Consider the following 4,638-nt stretch of genomic DNA (forward strand, 5'->3'; position numbering starts at 1 on the left):
AGGAGCCTGTAGAACTGGGTGTAGTCGCCGCCGACGCCATCGTCGTGGTCGTCGTCGCCTAACATTCCGCCAGAGCCGTCGTCGTCCCTACTGCACTCCTGACAAGGGTCGCCAATGCGCGGGGGGTTGGACGTCCCGGGCGCGTCCTCCTCGTTGTTGTCGAGGACGACGACGCCGCCCTCCTCGCGTCCGCGGCGCCGGGCCTTGATCCTCGCGTAGACCAGGCGCTGGCGCGCCACCTGCTGGCAGACGTAGTCCGCCTTCGCCCACCTGAGGGCAGTCTCGTCGGCGGCGGCCATCTCCGCGTGCCCCTTCCTGACGGGGAGCAACCCCGGCTCGGTCTTCGGCCGGACGACGCGGAGGAAACGCGGGGAGGGGCTGCCAACCTTGTTGATGACGAGGGTGCCCAAGCGGCGTCTCCTGCGGCTCCGACTTGACGGGGCGGAGCGTCGGCGACCTGGAGGAGAGCGAACCGGAGCCCGACGATGAAGAGGTAACCGCCTCCATTCGCCACGGCGTCCAGGAGCTGCCACGGCGGCGAGAGAAGGACGTGCGCGTCGGGTACTCGGGCGCAGCGTGTTGCCGGTCTTGATGTGGTCGAGGAAGGCCTCGAGGGTGCGGCCGGGCATGCCGCACCATTCGCGCCGCCCGTCGGCGTTGAGTCGGCCGCGGGGGATGCTGCCATTGGCGGAGGCGATCTGGTCTTCGCGGTGGTGGTCGAAGTACATCTTCCATAGCGTCTGGCTATCGGCGGCGTACCTCGGCTCGTTCCGCTGCTCCTCCGACAGCGATGAATGGATGCGGGCGATCACGGCCCGCCGTTCAGCCCCGGTGGGCACCGGGGGTACCGGGATGCCGCCGACGCTCAACTTCCACGAGCCCGCCACCCGCATGTCTGGGGGCACTGAATAGTCGGCCTCATAGAGGTGGCGCGCCTCGTCCTCATGGAGACGGCAGGGGCCGAAGCCGTTCGCCGCCGCGGCGTCACCGGGGCACCGCTCAGCCATTGCTCGTCGGCGGGGGAAGAGGGGGGCGAGTTGCTACCGTGGTGAGACTAGGCGAGAGAGAAGGCGAGTTGTGGCGAATATGGCGTTCACCGGCGGGGAGGTCGGCTTTTATAGGCGAAGCGGGGCGGTGAAAACCTGCATGCCGGGTGACGCGTGGCGGGAACGGACGGGACGCGCATCGCGGCGCCTTCACTGCGCCGCCCATGAGGCATCAATCGAGGCTGACCGGCGCGGCAGCGTGGCAGCCTTGGCATTGATTCCCGCAGGAGCCAAGGCGCTGAGGACGACGAAGCGGCGTGGTCGCTGACTCGGCGGGCCCATTCTAGTTCGCACCAAAATCGTATTCCACGGCGCCCCAGGCACACCCCAGCGCGCTGGGTTTGGCCTGGGTCTGCCGGCGCCAGTTTCGGCCCAAACCGGCGCAAAACGTTTTTTGCGCGCCGGCGCTAAAACTGTCCTGGGGGCCTGTTGGGGGCGTGGCTGGAGATGCTCTAACCCCAATATTTAAAACTAACTGCCAAGAATTGGCCATCACTGAGGAATTTGTCAGCTCGTCAAAATAATCAATCCTGATCTGCTCTCAGCTCAACAACTGGAGCGATGTTCTCCATAACTAGATGATCACCCGCGCGTTGCGGCGGGAACTTATAGCGCTACATAGGAGGATCATAGAGTGGAAAATAGTAAACCATTAAAAGCAATATAATATAGGTTTGTTTGAACGTTTAATGCGATTATATGAAATTCAACAAATTATTCTGTTGTGGATTATCTCCGGTTCTCCCCTACGAATTAGATTCTTTTTTTGGAAATTGGAAGGAATGCACGGCTAACATAAAAAGAAAAAGAACATATAGTCTGATGAGATTTGTCTCATAATAATTGAAGACAATATAATTTTATTGTCCGTCAGAAATGCATTGTATCAAGAAACAAAGAGACTTCATGCTAATTTGCGGGCCTTATGATGTTAATGCAGCCAAATAGAAATCAGCTTGCACTGGCTACCTTGATACATTCTCCGACATAGAATGACCTTACCTACAAAATGGCATACATCCTGATAAATCTGGGCATATGTTAAGCCAAGTCCGACACACAACACCTGGAAGCCTGAAACTGTGATTGTGGCCTGACAAAAAGACTAACGCAAATTCATGTTTGGTTATCTATAATGGAACAGACACCCTTCAATGGAAACGTACAAAATATACACACATCTAGCAGCAACTTATCCATACATTTTAGAATTATAAGTACATCTGTACATAACCTCATGCCACAAACAAATCTCTAGAGTCTTGTAACAGTTCTTTACTTAGGCGGGTGGAATTTCTCTATTCCCTACATATTCACGATTCTCCCAGTGTAGGAATCGGAGTCGCATCCTAGTTGTTCGGCACACTACACAATGTCCAGGCCTCTAGGGAACAACAGAGACGTGAACGACAGGGGCACTACTTTATTGGGATGCAGTAGACTTGCCCATGCTTGGCACGGCCTTCATCATCGCCAAACTACACTTTGCCGCTGGCGCTCTCGCCCTTTCCAGGTATCCTGATTTGGAATCAGAGCTTCCAATCAATCAAGCTAACTCAAAATAAAATCGGTTAGATATAAAAACGTACGGATGAAGGAGAGCCCCCACCTCTGGCACACGTGATGCTGGAGTAGGCTGTTTGGGCTGACAAGCGTGGTTCAGTTGCAAGGGTCAGCTGCAAGGCGGAGGGCCTGGGCTGGCATAGTCTACACCGGCGGCCATCACATGGCTCTAGGTCGGCATCAACGCAGAGAGATGTTATAAATAGGGGGAAGAAGATAACATCCGGAAGGACCTCGGTCGATATTTATTGATTTGGGGAGATAAAAGGAACCATAGGTGGAAGGTGAAGAAACAGATTGAAAGACAAAGGGGTGGAAGAGACTAAACATTTCGGGGCCGGCGGCCATGTGGGAAGAGAAATAGGTTGGGCATGGCCGTTAGGTAGTGGAAAATTGACATCGATTTCTACCACCGCCCATAGCCGTACGCAAGGGTAATATTTTTTATGTGGGGATTTAACGCTGGCAGAGAGAGACCGAACAGGGCTAGTCAGAGAGAGCCAGATGATTGGTTGTTGTTTGGAAACTGTAAGCTGATGTGGCACCATGGTGATGTGGACAATGTGCATGTCGAGAGAATTGTTAGTAGTGGGGATCAACTTCTTAAGAATATATATGATATGCATGCATTGATGCATGAAGATTTACGCATAAATTCAGTAGGTCATATATCAATTATTAATTGTAGGCTGCACTAAAGTTAGGGAAACGCAATATAAACATGCTTTAGAGGAAAATTTACGTACAATGAATAGTGTTCTCAGAGGAGCAGGACTGGGGAGGCCAGTATATGGTCCTTGTTCTGATATACACTTGCCACTATAATGAAATACAATGTTTCAAGACTTGCTGCTGGATGCCTCACGTTTTGTTCATGGTTCGTACAAACCATATTACTGCCTCATGGAGATGTGCACATGGCCAAGAAGGTAGCTATGTCACGTGGTCCAACATAGCAACAAGCCAACAACCATAACGTGATGACAGCCTTGGCCTAATTTTGGCCCACTGTCCTACTAAGTGTGCTAGCTGGTGCATATACCGAACCAGCACTTCAATTTAGGCTCCTCGTTATGAAATTTCACGCTCCTACTTCAAAACGATACTAGAGTATCTCTCCAAATAACAAGACGTTTTTCACAATTTAATATTCAAAATAAAAGTAGTTCACTATTATACTGCATACAATATGTTGTCTAAATTTGGCAAACTCTAAGTCCGCTTCGACCAGTTCGACAAGCCAGTTGTAGCACTGAAGGGAGCTCCAGTGGAGGAGTCCAGCATTGGGGCGGCTCTGGTGGCGGCCGTTAGCAGTATGGAAGCTTTGGTAGCAGTGACCGGCATAGGGTGGACCCTTCGAAATGAGAGTATGGCATCAAAGGGAGCTCTGGTGGTGACAGTGTGCTTGTGCGATCTACTGATGAGGTGAGTGTGGTGAGAATTTATGCTGAACGAATGGGTACCATTTTCTAGCGAATACAGAGGGTCTGGGCATGGTATTCTGGTGGGGATCCTATAGGTGTGCTCAACACCATGTGGCTATCGGGATGATTCCCGAATTATTTCTATGGTCAAAAAATGATGGTGTTCCGCACAATCCATTTCAATTTGGAATTGTAGGGCCGAATATTTAGATCTAAACTGGGGGAGGGGTGGGGGTATTGCTCATGTTCAGACATTACTTTTTTTTCTTGAGGACATTGCACAATGAATCATGCATGTCGATGAATTTTAAATATGAGGTTGGATAGCATAAAATATCGAGAACCTATGAGTTGCATATATTTAAATATACCAGCGGAGACAATATCCAATTGTGCATATACCAGTACAAGATGGTTAGGGGGCTCTATGAATTCGCCAACACAACAAAATAGTTTTCCTTTAAAAAAATGGAGAGTCAACATGAGTAGAGTGCAGACGACACACATTAGTGAATTGATTTCCCTCGATAGAATAAGAAAAAAATATAGAGCTAATCGATGTAAAAGGACAACAAAGAAGAATTAACATAACAATGTTATGTGCT

The sequence above is a fragment of the Triticum aestivum genome, unplaced genomic scaffold, assembly GCF_018294505.1.
Source record: "Triticum aestivum cultivar Chinese Spring unplaced genomic scaffold, IWGSC CS RefSeq v2.1 scaffold38880, whole genome shotgun sequence".
Classification (NCBI taxonomy): Eukaryota; Viridiplantae; Streptophyta; class Magnoliopsida; order Poales; family Poaceae; genus Triticum; species Triticum aestivum.